The sequence below is a fragment of the Gorilla gorilla genome, chromosome 17, assembly GCF_029281585.2.
Source record: "Gorilla gorilla gorilla isolate KB3781 chromosome 17, NHGRI_mGorGor1-v2.1_pri, whole genome shotgun sequence".
NCBI classification, from domain to species: domain Eukaryota; kingdom Metazoa; phylum Chordata; class Mammalia; order Primates; family Hominidae; genus Gorilla; species Gorilla gorilla.
The window spans coordinates 105,593,771-105,620,884 of record NC_073241.2 but is presented as its reverse complement, the minus strand read 5'-3'; the positions used below and the strand labels follow the sequence as shown (position 1 = coordinate 105,620,884).

At 39.3% G+C, this 27,114-nt stretch overlaps 1 long non-coding RNA gene across 2 annotated transcripts; it reads right to left on the bottom strand.

Moving 5' to 3' along the window:
* Positions 1-1,452: 1,452 nt before the first annotated feature.
* LOC109023966 (uncharacterized) lies at positions 1,453-20,724 on the bottom strand. 2 transcript variants are annotated; one of them, XR_008673488.2, is made up of 4 exons: positions 20,345-20,724; positions 17,318-17,384; positions 17,054-17,205; positions 1,453-2,243 (listed from the first exon to the last, which is right to left on the bottom strand). It is a non-coding gene; the product is annotated as an uncharacterized lncRNA (long non-coding RNA). The 2 variants fall into 2 exon arrangements; XR_002003438.3 differs by lacking the exon at positions 1,453-2,243 and adding an exon at positions 15,211-16,191.
* Between the last annotated feature and the right edge of the window lie 6,390 nt (positions 20,725-27,114).

The window sequence follows — 27,114 nt, the reverse complement described above, 5'->3', positions numbered from 1 at the left end:
GAAGAGTTAATAGGAAAAAAACAACATTTAGCTAAGTTCTTGTAGAGTGAGAATCGTTTGAGGGGGATGAGGAAAACGTGTAAGTAATTAGGCATTTAGATAGAGGAACATTGGTTTCAAATTTGTTAAATGCACGTTTTTACCCTGGCAAACTAAGTATGCCTGCCATTTTACACAGATGAGAACAATTTCTGTGTTTGCTTTTCCTGTTTCTTTATCAGCAAATCCTAGGCATTTCCCACACAGCACACATAGGGGGCACTACAGTTTGAGACTTCACGTAAAAGCCTTTTTCACGTCACCTTATGTGGTGGCAACATTATTTGACAAAAATCTGTTTAACGTGGGCCCTTCCAAGCATTCAGTTAACTGCCCAGAGCCCACACATAGCTGATTTTGGTTAGCTATTTCTTGGATCACAAAATGACACTGATAAAAAGTTAAAAAAAATTATTTAAGATTCATTTAAGCAACAATTAGGAATAGTAGTATGCAAAGTCACTATTTCTGAGAGGGTTATTGTCTCATGTGCTTTATGATATGGTAGTTTGGAAATCAAAAGATTGAAGTTCTGTTCCCTCCTTTCCCCATTAGAGCTGGTGCCTTACATACCACATGCAGCATCTGTGAGCCTCAGTTTTCTGCATGGAAATGAAATCCATAATAAATGAATTGTATTGAGTTTATTATACCTCCATCTAGGAGGTATGCAGAAACATCTTAGAAACCAGAAATACTATCATTGCTATTAATCACAAGAAGAATAATTACTATTTGTAATGTCAGGAATGACAATCCAGGAATATTTCTTAATTTTAAAATGCTGAAACATTAAAAGGGGGTTCATTTCCTATGAAATCCTAGATTTGATTTACTTTAAAAGTTACCCATTTACCCAAGCATGAATACAGCTTTGCATGGCACATGTTGCCAATAAGGGGATTGTAAAATCAAATATGCATATTTTAGAATTTTAAATTTGCAGTATGTTAGATCTTGAGTTTATCTTTCCAAAGCAGCATATGGGGATGAGATATTTAGATATGAAAAATAATCCACACTTTTCAGAATGTTTGGTGTAACAATGCTAATTCCCTACTCAGTTGATTGGGATGCAATGATTTCATGAAAATGTCAGGGCAGGTGTATGGAAAAGACATTATGGTGTCAAAATGAGATGAAACAATGTTAATTTGTGTGTGGAAAGTCCGTGTCTCTGCCAAGATGAAATAGAACCCTGTATTCAGCAATGTTGAGCCTTGGCGCACCAGGGCTTGGAGGCCTGGCATGGAAGGTCCCAGAACGCCCGAGGATGTGACATCCCACAAGGACAAGATTTATTTCCTTCTTCCCACCTTGGGGCTAAGCATAAAGCTTAGTAACAGCGTTTGAGGAATTAAGAGCATGGCACCAAAGTTGCTCGTGCTGCGACAGTCCCAGAGTGGGCCGGGTAATCCAGTGCACGGGAGGTCCAGCAGGATGGAGGGAGTGGAGGAAGAGGAGGCGGGTGGAGGGAAACTGCTTTCTGGCTGCCAATATGGATTGGGTGTACACGTTTGAGGCTCATACTTTTTTGTAAATTGATGCATTTCTCTGGTGTAAATGTCCCTGAGTGTTAAAATGTGTTCAGCACCTCTGTGACGTCTGGGAGTCTGAATTTGCAGAACAAAGGTGAGTATTAATTCCAGTTTGGGTGTTAATTTGGCCTCGATAGAACACTCCAGTAAAACTAACAGTTGACTAGGACCCAGAATAGAAGAAGGAGCCAAAGATATGGAAGGAAAATAGTAATTCTAAGTGCTTTGAAATCGATAGCATTTTTTTAAAGATTCTTTTTTTTTCCTCCCCTTAGATTTCTCACAGTCTCTGTTCCCACTTCATTATTTAATACAGCTTGTCTGGAGTTGACCAGCAGTCTTAAAGAATGTCAAATCTTCACTTTCCATTCAAGAAATAAGACCCTCCTAGGACTTTCTAAATATTTCTGTTTTCCATCTAACGAGAATTACCATATGCTGTAATGGAACAATGATCCGACTGGTTTTAGGAAGCCTTGATTTTAGTGCTGATGTTGATAGGGACTGACTTATGTGACCTTGAGACGTTACTTCTCTAGACTTTGCTTTTTTGATCTGTAGATTTGGGGCAGGCTGGAGTGCTGGTCTAGATGACCCCCAAGGATACCTCCCACAATCTTCCTCAGTTTTACGGGACTTTTCTAAGGTGAGGCATCCACTGATAACCTGTAAATGAATGAAAGTGTAATTAGTGAGTTTGTTATAGGCAACGCAGTCTAGACTATTAATGCATAAATAAAAGTGCATATTTTTGGAGATTGCCCGTTTCCGGTTTTGGAGCCTGCTTTCTATTGTCATCATGTTTGCAAACGTGCTTCTCAATTTTGAGCATCCATCATGGGAGATATGGTTCCTGAGTCAGCTCACAGGCTGCACTCTTGGAAGGGCTGGCTTGGTGTGTCCATGTAGGGGCCCATCGCATGTATCTTTTAGTCCAGACCGTGGATGTCGAATTCCTCTGTTTACCTTTAGGGTGTAGTTTTTAGAGGGGCATTTCTCTTCTTTGTTTTGAGAGGTATTTATTCTAGCTTCCCTTCAGCTCTCATCTTCTTCCTCCAATTTGAGTTTTAAATGTGATCCCAGGAGTTTTGGGACCAGTGAATTTCCTTCTTCTCAGTCTCATTCTCCATCCCTTCCTCTGCAGGTGGAGGGAGTTGATGTGGTGGAGAAATGCCTTTCAATATTTTTTACTGCAATATTAACTCATGTCGGATATAACAAGTAACCGTGCAATGAAATGAACTCACGAACAGCAAAGCCATTAAGAAAATGTGCTATTAGGGAAAGGGCTAGAGTTTCCTATGGAAGAGGTTCACCAGGCACATACTTGTACATGTTTGAGGAAATGATTCAAATGTTTATAGCCCTTATAATTATGTTCCTTTTAAGAAGTAGAGACTTTTGGAGCCAGAAACATTTTCCTAATTCACTTTATTGGTAATGAGTTTTACTTTTAAAATTTTGATGCAATGAAATCTAAATTCAAATATTCAGATGTAAGGGTATATGTAGACATATGTGCATTTGTACAAAGAGAAAACTTTGTGATGGAACCATCAATCAGATACAATATGATGCCAGCTTTGTTCTATTCATTCTTCTTTTTCTTTGTCTTTTTTTGGAAAATATGAAAGCTAAAGCTTTTAGGTTTTGTTCAAACCTGTAAAAGCACATATCAAATATTTTCTTATTTCTTTTCATAATACCATAAGAGAGGGTGTTTTATCTTTTTTTCTGCAATTTAACATAAGTAGAAATTGTCAGTTTAAAATTGACAGGTATTTGTTACAGTCAACAATGAATTGTTCAAACTTGGGATCACCCACCATCATTGGCAGTGTCTGTCAGGTGTCACAACAGAAGGAACACTGATTAAACGATGATGAAAAATACAATAATTTGGAGCCCTGTGGGTAAGATGTGAAAGGCATCTGGTGTTTGCTGATGAAGGCAAACCCTCCACTACCTGCAGGCATGCTCAGGGTTCCGGGACGGGGGCTCCAATGCTGTCTATGACGAATGCTCCGTCCCTCCACATCTCTCTGGTGTGGTGTGTGGACCTTTCAGTCAGGTTTGCAGGCGGGGTATATAGGTCTGTGGGAAATGGGCGAGAGTCCCCTTGCATTAGGAAAGAAACAGAGGAATATAAGTTCAGTGAGTCACTTCCCATGAGGCAGTGTTGATGTGAAGTTTTCATTTCGGTTCTTTAGGTGCATGGGAGTGCCCAACGTGAGTATCCTGTCCCTTGGCACCCTACTTTTTGTTATACCTGTGAGCAACTGTATTGGTATATGGGGTTTCTTTTTATTTTCCATCTTTTTTCATTTTCATTTTATTTTATTTTATTTTAAAATTTTACTTTAAGTTCCCAGATACATATGCAGAATGTGCAGGTTTGTTACCTAGGTGTACATGTGCCATGGTGGTTTGCTGCACCTATCAACCCGTCATCTAGGATTTAAGCCCTACGTGCATTAAGTATTTGTCCTAATGTCCTCCCTCCCTTTGTCCCACCCCCAAGCAGGCCCCAGTGTGTGATGTTCCCCTCCCTGTGTCCATGTGTTCTCATTGTTCAACTCCCACTTGTGAGTGAGAACATGCAGTATTTGGTTTGCTCTTCCTGTGTTAGTTTGCTGAGGTTGATGGTTTCCAACTTCATCCATATCCCTGCAAAGGACATGAACTCATCCTTTTTTATGGCTGCATAGCATTACATGGTGTATATTTGCCACATTTTCTTTATCCAGTCTATCATTGATGGGCATTTGGGTTGGTTCCAAGTCTTTGCTATTGTGAACAGTGCTGCAATAAACATATGTGTGCATGTGTCTTTATAATACAATGATTTATAATCCTTTGGGTATATACCCAGTAATGGGATTGCTGGGTCAAATGGTATTTCTGGTTCTATATCCTTGAGGAATCGCCACACTTTTCCACAATGGTCGAACTAATTTATTCTCCCACCAACAGTGTAAAAGCACTCCTATTTCTCCACAGCCCCGCCAACATCTATTGTTTCCTGACTTTTTAATAATCGCCATTCTGACTGGCGTGAGATGGTGCCTTATTGTGTAGTTTATGGGGTTTCTTAAGAGATACTTTCCTTTCTAATTATACATCAAGCCAAACAACTCTGAAATAAAATTTTAATTCAGTGAATTAGAAATGTTTCTTTTTTGAAAGTCTCAGTGGACATTCATTTTCTGTTACTTCTTCTAGTAGTTGTTATTGGCCATTTGGTTCATGGAAATTTATGAATCTTCTGAGAAAAAATAACATGATGCAACTGTAATACTAACCTATGGCTGGGGTTGTCTTTTCTTCTGAAAAAGGCTGAGATAAAAAGGAATATAAAGCTATCCAGTTATTGTTAAATTCACTTACATGTACTATAAAAACAATTTACTAAGAGTTTATACTCAGAAACCATAAAATAATAGGTTGATAAAACTGATTACATGTAAATTTACAGCTTTCACATGGCAGAGGCCTCAGTAAGAAGACAAACACAATCTGCAAAAAAATTTGCCACACATGTGATAGTCATAGGGTGAATTTCCTAAGATGCAAAAATGCTTAAGATAATAAAGAGCTATACAGAAAAGTGGGCAGCCCATGGATAAAAGAATTAAAAATGATGGTGAACAAGTGCCTGAAAAGATACCCAACCTCATTATAATAAAATAAATGTGAATAAAAACGAAACTTTATTACCATTCAATTTAAAATACACATTGAACAGAAACATGTCTTGTCCTGAGCTAGTTGCTATGTACACAGATGTCAACAAGACTGACACTGAATTTGCTGGTCCAAAGTTGAGATTCTAGATTGCCTGTGTCCAGTACTCAAGCGCCATTAGCCACATGTAACTATTTAAATTTAAAATAATGTAAAGGAACTAAAATTAAAAATGTAGTTTCCCAGTTGCACCAACCGCATTTCAAAGTGTTCAATGGCCATTTGCTGCTGTCGGCTGTGGTGCTGGGCAGCAGGTCCAGCGCTTTTCCACCAGCACACGTGGTTCTCTTGGCCACCACTTATCCAGCAGAGAGCAACTCAAGGAAGGAGCAAAGAGAAGTAAATAATTTTAAGATGCAATCATAAATTCCATGACAAGCACTTTTTTTTTTTTTAGACGGAGTTTTGCTCTGTCGCCCAGGCTGGAGTGCAATGGCACGATCTCGACTCACTGCAACATCCACCTCCTTGGTTCAAGTGATTCTCCTGCCTTAGATTCCTGAGTAGCTGGGATTACAGGTGCCCACCACCATGCTTGGCTAATTTTTGTGTTTTTAGTAGAGATGGGGTTTCACCATGTTGGCCAGGCTGGTCTCGAACTTCTGACCTCAGGTGAACCACGCGCCTTGGCCTCCCAAAGTGCTGGGATTACAGGCGTAAGCCACCATGCCAGGCTGACAAGCACTCTAAGAGGCTGAGGCGGAAAGCAGCAAAGGAGGTCTACTGACTTAGGGTGGGCAAGGAGATGGTATTTAAATGGAGACCCAAAGAAAAAGCCACATGGAGAATGGGAGGTGGAGAGAAAACCTTCCAGAGGAAGGATATAGGATGTCCAAAGGCCTTATAATAGGACAGAGCTGCTGGGTGCTTTTAAGGAAGGGAGGGTGCCCCTGCATGAAGCCAACGAGTGATGAGGAGAGACGTATAAAGAGAAGTTGGGATACTGGTGTAGTGGGCTCTGTCCCACAGAAAGATACGTTCCGGTCCTGACCCCCAGCAACCCATACAGAATGTGACCTTACTGAGAAATAGGGTCTCTACAGGTGCGATCAAGTGAAGATGAGGTCATGCTGGATGAGGGTGGGATTGAGTCCAGTGGGTAGTGCACTCGTAAGAGGGGAATGTGGACACAGACACGGAAGATTCATGGATGAGCACCACAGAATGATGAGCAGAGACTGGCATGATGCAGCTGCTAAATTTAAATGCTAAGTCTGCCAGCAACACCAGTGGCTGGGAGAGCCAGATTCTTCCTGAAACCTCCAGAGGAAGTGAGGCCCTGCTGATGCCTTGATTTTGAACTTCTAGCTTCCAAAAGGGTAAGAGAGAGTGGATTTCTGTGGTTTTAAGCCTCCCAGTTTGTGGTGTTTTGTTATGACAGCCACAGGTTTCTAACACAGTGGGTAGGAGAAAGCATGTGGGAATTTGAGGAATGAAGCCGGGTGAAAAACCACAGAAGGATTTTGAGCAAATAAATAATTTGATCTAGTTTACAGGTTTGTGTTGTAAAAAGGTAACTTTTACAGCTGAGGAGAGAATGGAAGGAAGCAGGCAGCAAGGTTTATTACAATTAAACATGTTTGGGGGTTTTGTTTAGGTGGGGCATTGGAGATGGACAGGAGAAGGTGTATGTGAGGGCTACTGTGGAGCTGCAGCCCTGTTCTCCTTGAGTGATTGGTTCGAGGCATTTTAGTGAAAAGGAATTGACTTCAAGTGATACCAGGAAGTTTAAAGGGGGAAAACCAAGACTTCTGTTTGCTTTAGACTTAAGAAATTTGAGAGATCTTTGAGGTGTCTAATTAGATATGTCAAGTAAGCAGTTATAGATACAAATCTGGGACTTGGATGAAAGCTCTGAGCTTAAGATCAAATTTGGGACTTGCCTGCATTACAGGGGTATTGAAATTCTAGGGAATTGGTACCATATCCCCAAGGAGCCCATGTAGAGAGGAAAGAGGACCCAGCACTGAGCCCTCTGGATGAAAATGGTTAAAGTTTGAGCCAAAGAAAAGGAACCACCAGAGGACAGAGATCAGGAGGGGCCTTCAGGGGAGGAGAAGAGATCAGGAGGGGCCTGCCAGGCAGGAGAACCAGGAACAGGTGGCACGGTGTTGCTGAAGCCAAAGAAAGACTGTGTCCAGAAGTACAAAGGTAGCATTTTAAACAGCATAATGTCAAACATTTCAAAAGTTTGATAAAACCCAGTGTTGGTTAGACTCTCATGAAATAGCTTTCTCATACCACTGCTAGACGCAAAGGTGTATGTAGATGATGCTCATTTGTTTATTGTAGCATTGTTTGCAATAGCAACACAGAGCAAAGCAAAATGCATAAGCAGTCTAGGAGCAACCCTAACATCTGTGGGGAGGAGAATGGTGAAATAGGTGATGAGACGCACACACAACTGATGACGTGTGGCCTTTAAAGAAAAGACAAAGCTGATTGGAAGAAAAATCTCCAAGAAGGATTTTAGGGGAATATCACACATGGGGGCCTGTTGTGGGGTGGGGGGAAGGGGGGAGGGATAGCATTAGGAGATATACCTAATGTTAAATCACGAGTTAATGGGTGCAGCACACCAACATGGCACATGTATACATATGTAACAAACCTTCATGTTGTGCACATGTACCCTAAAACTTAAAGTATAATTAAAAAAAAAAAAGAAAATTAAAAAAAAAAGTCAGGAAACAACAGGTGCTGGAGAGGATGTGGAGAAATAGGAATGCTTTTACACTGTTGGTGGGACTGTAAACTAGTTCAACCATTGTGGAAGACAGTGTGGCGATTCCTCAAGGATCTAGAACTAGAAATACCATTTGACCCAGCCATCCCATTACTGGGTATATACCCAAAGAATTATAAATCATGCTGCTACAAAGACACATGCATACGTATGTTTATTGTGGTGCTATTCACAATAGCAAGGACTTGGAACCAACCCAAATGTCCATCAGTGATAGACTGGATTAAGAAACTGTGGCACATATACACCATGGAATACTATGCAGCCATAAAAAAGGATGAGTTCGTGTCTTTTGTAGGGACATGGATGAAACTGGAAACCATCATTCTGAGCAAACTATCACAAGGACAGAAAACCAAACACTGCATGTTCTCACTCATAGGTGGGAATTGAACAATGAGAACACTTGGACACAGGGTGGGGAAGATCACACACCAGGGCCTGTCATGGGGTGGGGGGAATGGGGAGGGATAGCATTAGGAGATATACCTAATGTAAATGATGAGTTAATGGGTGCAGCACACCAACATGGCACATGTATACATATGTAACAAACCTGCACATTGTGCACATGTACCCTGGAACTTAAAGTATAATAATAATAATAAAAAAAGAAAACAAAAAAACCAAAAAACCAAAAACAAGGTGTAAAACAACATGTATCATATGATCTCATTTGCATTAAAAAAGTAAAACTTGGCCAGGCGCGGTGGCTCACGCCTGTAATCCCAGCACTTTGGGAGGCTGAGGTGCGCGGATCATGAGGTCAAGAGATCGAGACTATCCTGGCCTACATGGTGAAACCCCCTCTCTACTACAAATACAAAAATTAGCTGGGCATGGTGCTGTGTGCCTGTAGTCCCAGCTACTTGGGAGGCTGAGGCAGGAGAATCACTTGAACCTGGGAGGTGAAGGTTGCAGTGAGCCAAGATCGTGCCACTGCACTCCAGCCTGGTGACGGAGCAAGGCTCCGTCTCAAAAAAAAAAAGTGAAACTTACACAAACAGTGGTGCATATTTCACATGGAAGAATGAAGAGCCTGTTTATTATGTTTATTACTTGGGAGTGGATCTGGGCATAGACATGGTGAAAAGGGGAATTCTGATTTTGATTTTATGTTTTCACATACTGTTTGACTTTTTGACCATATGGATGCACTACTTTTGTAAGTAAAAGCTAGAATAATTTTAAAAACTCTTGTTTTGAAAAAAGAACGATTCACAGGAGGTTGCAAAGACAGTACAAAGAGTCCTATGTACCTGTCACCAAGCTTTCCCCAGTGGTAACATCCCATCACATCAAAACAAGAAATCTGTATTGGCACAATGTGTGTGTATGGTTCCATTTAACTTTGTCACTTCATCATTTTATATAGATTTATGCAACTGCCACCATCAAGATACAGGATTATTCTATCACCATGAAGACTTCCTAATACCACCTCTTTATAATCATTTCTACCCCTCCCTTTCCAATCCCTAACCTTGGCAACCACTAGTCTATTTTCTGTCTCTATGATTTTGCCATTTTGAGTATGTTACATAAGTGGTATCTATAGCATGCAGCTTTTTGAAATTGGCTTTTTATTTCTCACTCTGCATAATACTCTAATGCTCTTGAAATCATTCAAGTTATATGTATCCATAGTTTGTGCTTTTTCATAGCAGAGTACTTTTCCATGGTATAGCTGTACCACAGTTTGTTCACCTATTAAAGGAACATTTTGGTTGTTTCCAGTTCTTGGTTAGTGAAAATAAAGCTGCTATCAATAATTCTGTATATGTTTTTGTAGAAACATAAATATTTCTCTGGGATAAATGCAAAAAGTGCAATTGCTGGAGCATAAGGTAAGTATATACACAGTTTTTAAAGAAACTGCCAAACTATTTTCCAGAGTAACTATACTCTTTCACAATGTATGAGGAATTCAGTTTTTCTGCATCTTCACCAGAATTTGGTGTTGTCACTAATTTTTATTTTAGTTATTGTAATAGGAATATAGTCATATATCATCATGGTCTTGTTTTCCATTTTTTATTGGCTAGTGATGTTGAATAACTTTTCATGCACTTAAGTTGCTACCCATGTATCCTATTTGGTGACATGTCTCTTAATGTCTTTTGCCTATTTTCTGCTTCAATTTTTTTGTCTAGTGGTGAGTTTGAGAGTTCTTTATGTATTCTAGGTATGACCCCGTAGTTCAATGTATTTGCAAACATATTCTCCCAGTCTATAGCTTGTATTTTCGTCCTCTTAAAAGGGTCTTTTGCCGATAAAGAGTTTTTAATTTTATGCAAGTCCAATTTATTGAAATTTTTATTTTATAAGTGTGGGTGTTATGTCTAAGAACTCTTTGAGAAACCTTAGATCTCAAAGATTTTCTCCTGTTTTCTTCTAAAAGTTTTATAGTTTTATATTTACATTTACATCTACGTATCTATGATACATTTGAATTATTTTTTGTATTAGTTTGGTGCAAAAGTAATTGTGATTTTGCCATTACATTACTTTTAATGGCAAAACCGCAATTACTTTTGCACCAACCTAATACAAGAAGTGAGATTTAGCTTGAGGTCTTTTTTTTTTAACCTCTGGATATCCAATTTCTCCAGCACCTTTTGTTGAGAAAACTATTCTTTATCCACTGAATTGCTTTTGCACCTTTGTGAAACACCAGTTGGCCATGCTCCTGGGAGTAATTCTGCATTCTCTATTTTGTTTTATTGATCTATGTGTCAGTTTCTCTGTCAATACCACAGTCTTGATTATCGTAGCTGTAAAGTAAGTCTTGATAGCATTTTGTGTGTTTCCATCCAGTTTATTTTTCATGATTGTTATCACTAGTCTAGGGCTTGTGGCCTTCCTATAAATTTTAGAATAATCTTTTATATATTTGTAAAAAATCCTGCTGAGATTTTGATAGGAATTGCATTAAATGTGAATATCAATTAGGGAAGAGTTGGTATATTTATGTTAAGTCTTGCAATCCATGAATATGGTATGTCTCTCCTTTACTTAGACATTGATTAAATGTTTTCATCAGTATTTCCTAGTTTTTAACATATAAGTTCTGTGTATGTTTTGATAGATTTACAGTTAGTATTTCATTATTATTCATTACCAATGATTTCAAAAAATCATTCTTTTTTGAATGATTACAAATGGTAGTGTAATTTTAGTTTGTTTCCACATGTTTATTGCTACTGTATAGTAGCACAAATGGTTTTGTATGCTGTTCTTGTATCCTGTGAGCTTGCTGAACTCACATATTAGCTTTAAAGGGTTTTTTTTTCTTTGGTCAATATCCTGGGATTTCTACACAGAAAGTCTGCAAATATGGGCAGTTTTATTTCTTTTTTTTTTTTCTGTCTGCATGCTTATTATTTCCTTTTGTTGCTTTACTGTGCTGATTAGAACTTCTGGCACATTGTTGAATAGCAGTGGTGAAAGCAGATATCCTTGCCTTGCCCTCAATTTTAGCAGGGAAAGCATTCAGTATTTCAAAATGACGTACAATGTTAATTGCATTTTTTTTTGTAGATGTTCTTTATGAAGCTGAGGAAGACCCTCTTTATTCCTGGTTTTATGAGAGGCTTTTTTATAAATGGTTGTCCAATTTTGTCAAAATTTTTTTGCATCAATTGATATAAACATGTGATCTTTCTTCTGTACCTTGTTAGTATGGTGGATTACTATCTTAGTACATTTGGGCTGCTATAACAAAATACCATAAATGTGTCACTTATAAACAACAGAAATTTATTTGTCACAGTTCTGAAGGCTGGGAAGTCCAAAATCAAGGCACTGGCAGAATTAGTGACTGGTGAGGGCCCACTTTCTGATTCATAGAAAGCATCTTCTCACTGTGTCCTCACATGGTAGAAGGGATGAGGGAGTTCTCTGGAATCTCTAGTATCATTCACAAGGGCTGTACCCTCATGACCTAATAACTTTCAAAGTCCCATCTCCAAATACCATCACTTTGAGGGCTCTGCTTTCATGACTTCATAACTTCTAAAGGCACACCTCCAAATACCATCACTTTGAGTGTTAAGATTTAGCTTACGATTTTTGAGGGAGATATAAACATTCAGTCTATAACAATTATATTGATTGATTTTCAAATATTAAACTAGAATAAGCTTCTGGAACTAAACTCCTGGAACTCCTGGAATAAACTTCTCATGATCATTACACACATACATATTTTAGATTTTTTTTTTTTACTGAATGCTATTTGATAATCTTTTCTTAAAGATCTTTACATTTATATTCATGAGTGCTATTGGTCTATAGTTTTCTTTTTTTGCACTGTCTCTGATTTTAGTATCAAGGCACTACTGACTTCATAAAATGAAGTGGGAAGGGTTTCTTTCTCTTCTGTCTTCTGGAAGAAATTGTGTACTATTGGTGTTAATTTTTTAAATGATTGGTAGATTTTGCTAGTAAAATAATCTGGGCCAGGAGTTACCTTTTTAAGAGTTTCAAATAAGAAATCCTATTTCTTAAATTGTTATTGGGTTATGCAAATTATTTTATATTGGATGAGCTGTGGCAGTTTGTATATTTTGAAGAAGTTTTATCTGTGTTGTCAGATTTATGCTGTAGAGTTTTATGTGGTATTCCCTTATTATTCCTTTAATGTCTGCAGAATCTGTATTACTACCCACTGTTCTATTCCTGATATTAATCATTTAATATGAATAATTTTTCTGGTTTTCAATTAGCAAGAACTTTGGCATTTTTCTTAATATTTTCAAATAACTATATCATAATTACACTGATTTTCTGTGTTGTTTTCCAGTTTTTAATCTCATTGATCCCCACTCTCGTCTTTATTATTTCTTTCCTTCTGCTTGTTTTAGGTTATTTTGCTATTTGGTTTTCTAGTTTTTTGACATGAGTACTTAGACTACTGATTAAAGTATTTTCCTCTTTTCTAATGCAAGCATTTAGTGCAATACATTTCTCTGACTGCTCTAGCTGCATCTCACCAATTTTAATATAGTTTCATTTTGTTTAGTTCAATGTATTTTTAAATTTTTCTTGAGATTTTGTCTTTGATCCATGGATTATTTAAAATATTTTTATTTGTTAGTTTCTAAGAGTTTGGAGGCTTTCTTTTTATTATTCTGCTGATTGTTTTCTAATTTGATTATAGTTTCTGATTTGAGTGTAGTCAGAGAACATGTACTATATGATTTAATTCTCTTAAATTTGGCAAGGTTTATTTTATGGTTCAAGATATAGCCCATCTTGGCATAGGGCACTTGAGAAGAATGTGCATGCTGTTGTTGGGTGGAATGTTCTATAAATATGGATTAGATCCTATTGGTTGATAATGTTGAATTCATCTATATCCTTACTAATTTTCTGTCTTGTTTCTCTATCGATTATTGAGAGTGAAATGATGAATTATCCAATTATAATTTTGGATTTGTATATTTCTACTTTCAAGTCTATCAGTTTTTGTTTTATATATTTTGCAGTTTTATTGTTTGATGCATATACATTTACAATTTCTATTTTTCTGTGTGGATCAATATTTTATATACATATATAATGCACATATACATTATATATATACCTTATGTATATATGGAATATATACACATAATACATATATACATATATGTATATATATATGCATATATACATATGTGTGTATATACATATATGACATATATATACACACACATATAATGCACATTACACACATATATGTAATTACCAGGAAAATTATCAGTATATTACACAGTATACATTAGTATATCATTACATATTTACTGGTGGTGTCCCTTTCTGTCCCTAGTAATTCTCTTTATTCTGAAATCTACTTTATGTGATATGAATATAGCCACTTCCTGATTCTTTTTGATTGATGTTTTGATGGCATATCTTTCCTTTTACTTTTATCCTGCTTACACTGTTTTACTAAATGTGAATTCATTGTTGACACCATATGGTTGGGCCATGTATTTTAGTCTACTCTGGAAATCTCTGTCATTTTTGTTAAAGTAACTTTATTAAGGTATGATTGACATGTAAAAAGCTTACATATTTTATGTATACAACACGGTGAGTTTGGGGATAAATACACACCTGTGAAACTATCATCACTGTCAGGGCTATAAACATATCCATCACCCCCCAAAATGTCTTCATGCCCCTTTTATTATCATTATAATTTTTAAAGCAAATTTTAAGTATACAATACAGTATTGCTAGCTATAGGTATTATGCTATATAGTAGACTTTCAGAACTTATTTATCCTGCATAACTGAAACTTTGTGTCCTTTGACCATCACCTGCCCATTTCCTCCTCCTTCTAGCCCCTGGAAGTCATCACTGTATTCTATGTTTCTATAAGTATGACTATTTTAGATTTCACATATAAGTGAGGTCATGTAGTATTTGTCTTTCTTTATGTGGCTTATTTCAGTTAGCATAGTGTTGTCCAGGTCCATTCATAATGTCATAAAAGGTAGAAAATCTCAGTCTTACTTGGTATACTTAGACTACTTACAGTTAATGTAATCACTTATGTGTTAGGGCATATGTCTGTGATTTTACTTTCTGCTTGTCTCTCTTGGTTTTGTTTCTCTGTTGTCTTCTCTCTACTTTTCCATGGGTAACTTGAAAACTCTTTAGAATTCCATTTCTATTTATTTATAGTTTTTTAGTGATTTCTTTGCATGCCTTCTTTAGTGGTTCCTCTAGGCATTACATTATATACATAACTTAAAGTCTACGGGTGATGTCATTTTACCAGTTTGAGTGAACTACAGTTCATTGTATACTGTTTAAAGAACTTCCTGCCGGGCTTAGTGGCTCACGCCTGTAATCCCAGCACTTTGGGAGGCCGAGGCGGGCGGATCACGAGGTTAGGAGAACGAGACCACGGTGAAACCCCGTCTCTACTAAAAATTATCCAGGCACGGTGGCGGGTGCTTGTGGTCCCAGATACTTGGGAGTCTGAGCCAGGAGAATGGCGTGAACCCAGGAGGCGGAGCTTGCAGTGAGCCAAGATCGCGCCACTGCACTCCAGCCTGGGCGACAGAGCGAGACTCCGTCTCAAAAAAAAAAAAAAAAAAAAAAAGAACTTCCTGTAGACATTTTCTTAGGAGAGATCTGTTGGCAACAAATTCTTTTAGCTATTTTTCATCTGAAAGTATTTAGTTTTTCCTTCATTCCTGGATATAGAATTATGAGTTGACAGTTCTTTTCTTTCAGAACCTGAAAAATGTCATAGCAATTTCTTCTGGACTACATGGTTTCTTATCAGAAATCTGCTATCTTTTCAATTGTTTTTCCCCTTTATGTAAGATGTCATTTCACTCCTGCTGCTTTTTTTTTTTAACTCTAGTTTTCAGATTTTGACTATGATATATCTTCTCATGGATTTCATTGGGTTTGTTTTGTTTGGGAATTTTCTCTGCTTCTTGAATCCATAGGTTTATGTCTGTGCAACTTTGGGATATTTTTCAGTTATTATCTTATCGAGTAAACTCTACCTTCTCTCTCCTCTCCTTCCCAGACTCTGGCGCCATGACTATTAGCTATTTAGTGATAGCAACAGGCTCTTTGTTTTTCAGGCTGCTTTTTCTCTGTTGTTCCAGTGGAATAATTTCTATTGTTTTATATTCAAGTTCACTGATTCTTTCCTCAGTCCCTTACATTTTGCTGTTGAGTCTATCCATTCAGTTTTAAAATTTTAGTTGTTTTCTTCAGTTCTACAGTTTTTGTTTAGTCCTTCTTTATATGTTCTCTTGTTTTGCTGAGACTTTCTTGATTTTTTTCAAAATGTACATGCTCATTGAAGTATTATTAGGATGACTACTTCAAAATCTTTCTCAGGTAATTCTAATGTCTGTACCATCTCAGTATTGGTGTCTATTGATTGTATTTTCTTATTGAAATTGAGATATTCTTGGTTTTCCTATGATGAATAAGTATTGGTTACAACCTAAGCATTTGTGTAGTATGTTGTGAGTGTCTGGATTCCACTTAAGTCTTCTATTTTAGCAGACCTTCTCTGACACTTCTATGGCACAGGAAGGAAGGGTGGGGATGCCACTCATTACAGCCAGGTAGGATGGAAGTCCAAGTTCCCCACTTGGTCTCTGTTGATAGAGGAAGAGGTAAAGGCATCTCATTAGTGCTAAATGTGGTTGGGAGCTCAAACTCCCCACTAGGTCTTGCTGATACCACCTGGCTGGGAGGGGCTGTGTGCTTATGTCTGCACACTATACGGCCTTCACTGACATTATGGTGGGATGATTTTGTTCCTATTGTTTAGTGATAAAAATCCTGACTGTCCAGGAGGTCACTTCTGATACCATGCCTGTGGGGAGGGGAAGGTTTCTTTGTTACCGTGGGTGAGCTGGAAGTCCAGACTCACCATTTGGCCTTCCTAGGCAACATCATGGAACAGGGTTTGGGTGCCTCATTATGGCTCTGTCATGATGGAAGTCCAAACTTTCCGTGTGCTGGCAGCGGTGGGAGTGGGCTGCGGATTTTTGTGGTATTTGGCTGGAATAAAATGTGTTTCACTTAAGAGTTTTCACTCTTATTAAGCAGTGCCTCCTCTGGTCTTTGTCTATGGGGAACAAGCTTTCCTCTCTGTTTCTTTCTATGTGCCCATGGATATTTCTGGGTTTCTGGCTTCTCTAGTAACAAGTCTAGTATATATGAGGCAAAAACCAAATAAATAAATCACCACCACCAACAAAAACCACCACTGTGTGTTTCCTGGGGTTCTAAGGTCCTGCTGGTGGTCTGTTTTCTTCTCTTCAACTTTTAGAGTCTTTTGAAGTTTGCTTTATATGTAATGTGCAGGAATTTTATCTGCTCTTAGCAGGAGGAATAGAAAAAATATGACTATTTCATATTTCTGCAAGTGGAATATTCAAAAATAATTTTAAATGAGTAGTTTATGATGTTATATTAACTGCTGATTATGTCAGTACTTCCATATTAGCGTACCTGTCTTTATAAGTGTTAGAAGAATATTTTCTCCTTCTTTCCTTCCTTTCTTCCTATACTTCTCCTTTATTTTTTCATTCTTCCTTCCCTTCATTTCTTTTTTCTCATCATCCCTCAATTTTCATTGTTCCTTTGCTTCCTTTGTATTTTTTCTTTGAAAAGAATTCAGAACAGGTAATAACAAAAGATACTAATAAAACTACTATTTAAATTTTTGAAGTTAAAAATGTTTCAATTTTTCTAAATAACAAAAAATAATCTTACTCTGTTTTTTTCCATGGTTCAGAATAACCTGGATGTATAGTCGTTTTCTTAGTGTGAGATTGGAGAGCTTTCAACAGAAAAAGAATAAAGGTTTGATTAAATGATCACCTTCTAAATCAAGGAATCTTTTGTTGTTGTTGTTTTTGATGATGATTGATTTACCTTGACTCTATTTTTATGTTAACAATCTTAGTAGGTTTCATTTTTAGCATTTTAAAAATCATCACTCCCATGCACTTCACCCTTCAGTAAAGCACAGCCATCCCCCTCTGTGTCACACTTTCCTTCCTAAGAGTGAATGAGGGACTTCTAGATGTGGAATTTATACTTATTTTATTCTTGAGATAACATCAGCCCAGCGCAATAGGAATTACTTTAGTACTGAATTTATCACAGGTGATAAATAAGGTTAAGCAGGTAGGATTTTGATATGGGACTCTTTGCTCTCTCTCCCACCCAGTTTTGTGGCACATCATTTAATTCCCCTACCTGCCTAGTGATTTTCTAAGAATTTTCTTGCGTTTTAATTCAAGCTTAAGTCTGGATAGTCTCTCCATCCAAGGTGTTTCAGCAAGCAGGTGAGGAAATGCTTACATTCTTTTTAGACACAAACCAGTCATGTCATGTCATAGCCATGAGTTGGGACCAGAGATTGTCCTCTCTTCTGGTGTGTGAAACCCACCCTAATACAGGATTAATGTAAACTACATTACAAATACATGTACAAAATGACAACCCCACTTAGGGACTACTGTATCTTTGGAGCCTAGCCCAGGGTATGAATGAAGCATATTAACAACTACATCTTAATTTAAGAAAAAATATATATACTGATAATACCACAATTACATTATAACAAAGGATAGAGAGCTCCATGCAAATACTTGTCCTCAGGGAAACTGCACTCTAATGAAAACAAAACCCAAGCACACATGTGCTATCAATTTGTGTTTTAAAATAAAACTTTCTCTTTCAGAATTGCATTGCAACTATTCATTGATTCATTCATCTATCCAGTTCAAAATATCAAGAAACACAGAAGTGAGAGGAACAGGAGAGTTTCTGTTCCAGTAACATTTGTCAAAATGAGGAAAAAACCTCTTTTTCAGATTGCTTTCATATACAGCCATGAGATGCATGATTTTTCATAGATCAAAAGAGGAGACAAAATGCAGACTTTGTCATCTGTTGGACAGAATGTTCTGATTACTATGGATGGGGCTTCAGGAGTTAATGGCAAAAGAAATGAGTCTTCCGTGGTGTGCTTCAGTCCCCAAACCACTCACTCATTTGACTATGAGGTTTGCTGGAATGAGACCATTCACAGAGGAAGGGGGGACATCAGGGAGATGGGAAATTGGCCACCTGCAAGAAACGAGTCCCTTGCACAAAGCCCAGTGCATCAACAACGGACTCAACGAAGGAAGCCAGCCATCCAATGGAGAAAGACCAGCTAGTGAAGGCAGACGACGCTCATCTTCTGTAAATAGCAAGGCTTAAGAAAAATAGTCAATGGGCGCGCTCCCTTTTTGTTTGGCTTTGGTACCATTGACTAGTTGTCTGAAAGTAACCGATTGTATGGAATGGAATGAGTGGGAACCCAGCCAGTACCCCGAGCCAAGAAGTCCAGGCAAGTTATCAAGAAGAGGCTTTTCTTTTTCTCCTCCTCCCCCTCATTTCTCCTTTTCCTTCTTCTTTTTTAAATTCAAGAACATTTTATTTAAAATGAAATTCCCTTAAAGTTGTGCATTGTCTTTTATTTAAAGATGTAGTATCTCTGAGAATAAAGAAAGGAAGAGAGGAAATTAAAAAGCAATGAGAGAAGACGTCTGGCAGCTTGGCCTCTCACCAAGTGACCTTTTGATAGACCACATGGGACTCAGAACTATATGAGCCTACCAAGGAAGTGAACGATTTATGGTGCCTTGTTTGGGCTTTTGATAAGTATCTCTGTAAAGTGATGCAAGGAAAAACAACCCGGGACCTACTATAATTGCAGAATTCCTGTAAATTATTTTAAGATGAGAGAGGCCATCAGGACTAGAGAGAAATAGCCCCCAGGCTCAGGATATTTATGTGTATTTCATTTAAAAAATCGGTGCCACAATGTCCCAATGATCATTAAGCAACCTGTCTGGGTGTCCTTCAAAAGCTGGAGGATTTTTTCCCTGAGGAGGATGAGACAGTTATTCATAAGGCAAGATCTGAGCACCATGGGGCCACATCCCATGCATGAAACATGAGAATTCCTGGAAACCATTGGAATCACCTGGGTTCATTCTGAGTTGCTTCTATTGGAAAATCTTTTGGAAGAACATGAAGGGGTGTCTTTTACGTTCCCTTACTAAATGCTAAAGTGTGATATGGTAAAATTTGCTGGTTCACTGAGTGAAGCATCAGGCATTGGCTGAAATCTGGTGTCAAAACATAGGAGATCTTCCTGCTACTTGTATTTAGTGGGAGACTTCTATACCTCCTACAGTGCACAGGACAGCCCCCTACAGTGGGGAATTATCCAGCTATCCAGCTTCAAATGTCAATCGTGCCAAGGTTGAAGACCCTGATTTAGGGGCTTCTTTGCAAATCATTGATCTTACCATCAAGGACTTAATATTCCAGATTGCTGAGAGCATTCTGTTTTTGAAATATCTCTGTTGGATCATTTGAGAAGCCCTGGTTAACTCCCATATTTAAGGAGATCTCACAGGAGTTGTTTTAGAACAAGATTACTTTTGTTCTATGGCCAAAGGCTTCCTCTCCAGAAAGCTACACCCAAATTTAAACCACTTGCTCAGCCAAGGCTTCGGAAAATCTATCATCTGGTAGAAAAGCAGAGTCGTCTTTTTATCCCAGGTACAAGGATTCTTATTACAAACGACCACCTATTGTGACACTAATAGCATTGCTGAGGTGGTAACTTCTTTCTATTTTAAAGTGTTAAGGCTGCAAGTCTACTAAGACCATTACAAAGACATGATCATCTGGAAACATCTGCAAGAAAATCTACCAAAATGAAGACACACTCACAAAATGACCTTCCTCCTACATCCCAGCTCTTGTCATCTTAAAGGCATTCACTCCATGGAGGCCCCAGGAGGCGAATGGCTTCCCTCATCTTAGGCTGCAGCTTTGCTGATGACTTCTGGCTCCTCATGGAAAACAGAAGTGCAGGGCATGCTTTTCCATTAAGCTCTTTCTGCTAAAGCAGATTCGAAGTTAAGAGAAGCAGGCACTGATCATTCTTGTCCGACATTCATGGACAAAGAACTCTGGGCTTCAGTCTTGTCAACCCTCATGCAGGGCTCTGCTCATTAGCAGGAATCTTCAGATGACTCATGTTCCTGGGCATTTGATCTTTTGTGATAAGAAGAACCAGCCTGGCTCACTGGCTGGTATGGTGTGGCATGGTTCCTGGCAATGGTGTCTTTGGAGACTGATGAAATTCTTTTAAGATTGATATCTCCATTATGACATATTGAGCATTGTGTGTTTGGGTTGTGTTAAGGAACTACTACCACCTGAACACTCTGGTCTTGCTCTCTCCTTTTTTCTTTTAGGCATATTATGTGTGGAGATGTGTTGTTATTGGCAAAGGATACAATATTCACTGATAAGGAAAAGTAAACTATGCTAATAACATGCAGAATTTAAAGGAAACCCCCAAACCTGAAGTTTTCCCAAATCTTTGGGCTTCCTTAGCCCTGTAAGTGGATCAAACAGCTGGGGAGTTTTTTTTTTTAAATTTTTATTTTTATCACAGATCATCCACCGTGAGCAATTTCTCTGGAAGTTGATGTGTCAATGACTATCTCATCTTTGTTGAAGTGAAGTTTTTGGACCTGAAGCTGGCTGACTCTCAGCTTCCTGGACAGGCCCTTTTCTGGGCACACCAGGACATTGGGCATTTGTTGGAGTTTTCCAATGTCTGTAGCTCCAGGTGTTCAGCAAGAAGCATGGCACTGTGAAGTCACCATAGTGTTTACAGAGAAGCACAATAGGGGGCACCCTCCATAAATCTGGTTGAGGGAAAAGCATTACAAGTTGGATAAAATAAGAATACAAGAAACAGTATTTGTAGAGTGTATATGACTGTGTGTCAAGTGAAGGGAAGACAGAAGAAATGCTGTAAGTTACTAAGAGGGAGAAATGACTAAGGACTGCAGTTGTCATGGCAGGCTTCCTGGAGGTGGTGGATGTGGGCTGATGTCTGAAGAAAGTTACCATTTACTGAGATCTCACAGTGAGCCAGGCCCTGTTCTAAATATTAATGTGGATATTTTGTTTAAGTCTCATCATTTTTCAAGGTGAGTGCTGTTGTGATACCCATTTTACAATGAGGAAATGGAGGCAGAGAAATTGGCACAGGGCATCTGCATGTGGAGTTTGCATAAACAGAGGTGTCATGGTAGCACTTAAGACCCCTTTCGGCTCCAGCAGCATAGCCTCCTCCACATAATGTCTCTGCTTATGCACATTTGAAAGAGGCCTTAGGGAACATCCAGTATTGATGACCCCGAGGCCACAGAGGGTGAGCAGCCTCAACTTGCAAGGTTAAGTTCTAGAGAGCCGAATGGAAGGCTGTGGTCGGCCTGAACCATAATCTCTCTGTGGCCAGGGGAAAGGGAACACGTTGGCCAGTCTGGTTGCAGTAGGGTTTGTATCACTGCTGCCAGCTTGATTTACCTGTGGCAGGCAGTCAAGGGTAAGAAGGGAAAGGAAGTGATTGAGAAGAGTGACCTAGCTGAAAGCAGAGCAGACCAGGCTGGGGTGTGTCTGGAGGCAGGGCTGGAAGTTACTGCGGGAATCCAGGTGTGAGATCACCTGGATCACCTGAGTTGGCCCTGAGGCTGGAGGTAAGAAGGAATGCATAGATCAGGCAAGAAGACCCATTGAAGACCGGCAGACTAATCAGAAGGAAATGGGTCTTCACTTTTTATCCATTCAAGGCAGATAATTATTAGCATAAGAGGAAAGGAACTTGGAGGATAAAAATGAACGTAAAGAGAGAAATACAACAAATAACAAAATCAGCCCAAATGTTCTGTGTTCCTAACTTATGTGAATAATTTCTGAGGCATGTGTGGATGACTAAGTGGGTTTTCAAGGCTCTCCTGAAGATTTCTGTGAATGATTCCTTATCCCCAGCGCTCCGTGGACACTGAGGGATAAGGACAACATGCATACCCTTTCCAAAAGGTTTTCTGTGTACAGATGAAGAGATCACATTTACTCAGAGCTCTCCATCCATCCCTGGGGGCCGGTGTGGCCACTGGTCACTGGGCAGCCTGTCCTAGGAACGCTTCCTAACTGGAATGCAGTGGTGCCTTCAGAAGAGAAAGAGCTGCCCTTTCTGGCTTAGAGAATTCAACAACTCTTGGCTCAGAAAGGAGATCTTTGGGAAGGTCAGTCTTCCCCAGAGCCTTCTTGCGACATTGCTTAGTTTTCCAGTTAAATCCTAGAGGTAACTGTTAATAAAACCGTTTATGAAGGGAAAATCCACAGCACAGGTTACAGCAGGACTCTGAGGGGAGCACGCTGTGATGCAGGTGCGACCCTTGCCCTCTGTCTGCACTTCCTGCTCTAGATACTTGAACACGATATACACACATTTCGAATAAGGCGAAAGTGTGCAGAACAGGATGCTCTGGTCTGTAAGTGCTGGCGTTGCAGCCAAAGCAGGCTTTCTTTTGTGGATTGCTCTGCAAAGAGATGAATCAGGAAAGCCCACTGGCCCCAGGGAATGCACACCCTCGTGTGAAGGCTGTAGATTGTTACTTAAAGGCGGTAAAATTCTTAGTGCCTAAACTCTTGTGGAAGAAATATGTGTCTTCAGTTTTTAGTAACTTGGTTTAATTTCTAATTCAAGTTTTCCTTTTCCTGGGGGTAATGGAACCTTAATACAAGTCAGTCAGCCCCTCGAATGTCCCACCACTGTTTACTCAGCATTGTAGGGATGCTCAGGGAAGGCCGGGGTTTTTGCTGACCTCTGTCTGGGCCCCTACCCTTCCAGAGCAGTGAGTTGGTCCTTGGCACCCTGGCCTTCAGGTCGCTCTCCCCTTCCTTGGCACGTGCCTGGTAGCTGCTGCTGCTGGCATGCACTTGATGGTGCCTGGGAATCTGCCTTTCGTGCTTTTGCTGTGTTAGATTACAAAAATCTTGTGGGATCCTCATGGGCCAGTTGACCCAGACTCACTCTACAGGTGTTCTCTCTTGGGCGTGGGAACTCTGGATCTTATGAACTTATGTCAGGTTTTGCAGCCTCCCAGGATCCTACCTGCAACTGGACTTCTCTTTCTTATCCACCTTTCTTCTCTTTCCCTGCAAGCCAGTACATTTTAATCTAGTCCAAGGGTGAGTTCGGGGTGGGCAACTGGGGAGACAAGCACATCTCTCCCCAAAACTTTCATATATCTTGGCTTGAGCATTTATTTGTTCCTCCAAGGGACTACATTTTTGAGACCCAGAAGCCAGGAGATTCAAGATTCCTTCCTTCCTCCTCTACTGAATTATTCCCCTGAGTCAATAAACGCAGGACAGCAGAGGTGCTTGAATGGGGTAAGAATAAAGGAAGGAAAGGAATTACCAGAAAAAGTAAATAGGGCAATATTTCAAAAAGTAGTATCCTGTCATTACAAAACATGATGTGTAGGCATCTGATGCCTGTGTGAATGGAAGATTTGTGAAGGCGCTGTGGCAACTTGGAGGCAAAGCTCTTGCACCTCCTGTCAGTAGGAGATTGAGACAGTGGGCTGGCTTGATCCTAAAAGAAACCATTTTAGAAAATGTACCTACTGCAAATTTGTTCTCACCTATACCTAGAACACTTGTCTCAAAGCCATACCTGAGAAGGCCCCACACCTACTACCAACTTTAATTATGAATCTATTGAAATATTTGGTGGTCCGAAATCTCGTAGGCTTAGTTGTGTGTCTGTTGAATTCTGGGTCTGTATTAATTTGCATGTGTTCTCGTGTGGAAGGTGAGCTGAAGCCTTGATCAGGATTATTAAAAAAATAGGTTTAATTATGTAAATGTAGAAAAATATTTATAATATTTAGTATGTTAAGTATATATAATATTATTACATATGTATATGTGCCTGTATTATATGTGTTTTATATTTGCTGTTTCTTTTATTTTAAGGAGAATGATCAGGGCGGGACAAAGAACCAAAGTGCCCAAGGTAGCTCTGGTCAGAGATGAAGGCTTTGCTTTTGGATAGATCACTCTATCAGGCAAAGAGCCAAGTTTTGCAACCTTTTTTTTAAGGAAACTGTCATTTTCACAGAGAAAAACCAAATCCTGCACTTTTCACAGACAGAAAACCAGATCCTGTGTTTGTGTCACTCTAGAAATTGAGTCTAAAGGAACCAAGAGACATTTTTGGAAATCTTATGAGTAAGCCCAGCAAAATTGACCCAGATTTGGCAAAATCTTCACACAAATTTGTGTTCCTTTCAGAATCTCTGTGAACTTTCTACAGCTTGCTATATGCACTGTTTATTTTTTATTTTGATGAAATATACACAACATAAAATTTGCTGCCTTACTGTTTTTAGAGTGAACACTTCAGTGGTCTGTAGTCCCTCAGTTGCACTGGACACAGTCGAGGCCCTCAGGAGCCACGCGGGGTCAGCGGCGGTGGCATTGGGCAGAGCAGGTGGGCAGCATTTTTACTTGCACAGACAGCTCTGTGGACAGAGCTGTCTAGAGCCACATCGAATTGACTCCTACTAAGAATTCAGCAGAAATCTAAGCAGGTAGCTGACACTTGAGAGAGAAAGGGTAGAGGATTTGAAAACGTCCCTTCTCCCACGTTCTAGGCTCTTCGAGAAGCAAAGCCGCAATACAAATATCTTTAATGAACGAAAACTAAAAATTCTGTCTTAGAAATGAAAACAATTACATTTTTACTCATTTGTGCGGTATAAGAATCCTTTATAATAAGATGTACTAATTTTGGAAGTTACAAGAACAAGTGAAATTAAGGTTTTGATTTTATCTTAAAGGAGACAGCTAAATAATCCACATTTTTCTATATTCTGAATTTTGTTAAAGACTATTAATGATGTTATTCAGTGTCTTTTATGTTACATATCTGCTTAATGAATTAAGCACAGAACTTTACCTTGGGAAAAATGTTTATTTTTCTTGAGAGCTGTAATGTCCTTAGAAAGCCATAGGTTTCACTTATTGACCTGACTGCTAGGAAGTTCAAAACTCAGTTATGGTTAAGTGTATAATCCCAGCTGCTTTTACAACTATTGACTCACTTTCCATTTTTCAGTTACCTGACTTCTTTCTTAATTTTTTTTCAAACATTTTCATGTGTATACATATTCTTCAATTGTAGGCTCTAGAGAAGCGTTTTTGGAAGTAGACAAAATACGCATAGTGATGACACATTAGCTGCTGTCTTCATTTGTTGTCTTGTGTTTTTGTGATTTTGCCATTCATAAAAACTAATCTTTGCATAATTTTGGCGTGAAATGTCATTTGGAAGCTCACTGAGTCCCAGAAGCTGCATGCCACCCATTCCGAATCTGTGACCCTCCACAGCCTGGCCCACTGCTCCTCCCAGCATCCCGCGTGGAGCACGGCGTCCTGTGCAGGCATTCTGAGAGGGGCTTCATAGCCATGCTGCCTCGCTGGAGCTGGAGCTGCCAAGCGCTATGCTGCATGCTAGGTCTTTACTGCCTCATGGGCAAATCTTCTTTTTGCCTTATGTATTTTTTTTTTGTTTGTTTTTTGCTTGTCTTGAAATCTTTTTTCCTAAAGGTCTTTGACAGCTTTGCTGAACTGGGCATTGGGTTGCGGTGTGGAGGCTTTGGGACCACACATGTGCATGGTCCAGTACCTGGAACAAGATGAGCATGGCCGTAAATAACAGGAACAGCAATTTCATAAGGCAGGAGGCGCATGAGCCAACGGGAAGCTTGGCTTCTCATGTGTCAAAAACATCAACACTTTCTTGGGTGTCCAATAAATTAATGTTATGTCAAAAATTAAAAGACAAAAATGATGATCAGTACAATAAGGTCCCCATCCTAAAAAATTTCATCGGAGGAAGCACATGTGTTACAATATAACAATCCTTTGTCCATATGGCACTTTTTTTATGGCACAATGACCTCACTCTAAAACTCACCTTTTACTTATAAGGAGCTTATGGTAGCAGGGGAGGCACACAGAGGTCACATAATAGAGGCTAAGACCCATGGTCTCCCTGGAGTGGTGACTCCTGTGGTCTCCGGGGACCTTTCTCCTTCTGTGTGTGCAGCTCCAGCCAGGGTATTTGAAGGTAGAACTTTCTTTAGGATACAGAATAATGAAGCCTCAGGGTTCATTTCAGACTTCCTAGCAGGCTGGATAGGGGGTGTCGTTCTTGGGAAGTTCCTCCTGGCGTCTCTGAAATCATTCAGAAAAAGGTTGTCCAGGTGCCTCCAGAGTGTTCTTGGCTGATGTTTGTCCTACGTTCCTCTGACTGCTAGGCTTAAGCGTCTTCCACTCAGAGTTCAATTCCTCACATGCTGGAAGGCAGGACAGCGAGCACTCTGGGAGGTCCACCAAGCACTTTGTGCTCCATTCCCTGCACTGTCTGCTCAGGAAATCTCCTCACGCAACCATCTGAGGCCTGGTCCTTAAAGTGGAACCTGTCACGCTGGAGCTGAGTGTTGCCTCGGTCCACACAGCATCTTGGAGACATTTATGGTTTCTGCTCTGAGTGTCTCTTGATGGAATTGTTAGTGGCTGCTGCAATGCAGATAATATGGAAAACTATTGTGGTAACTGTGGCT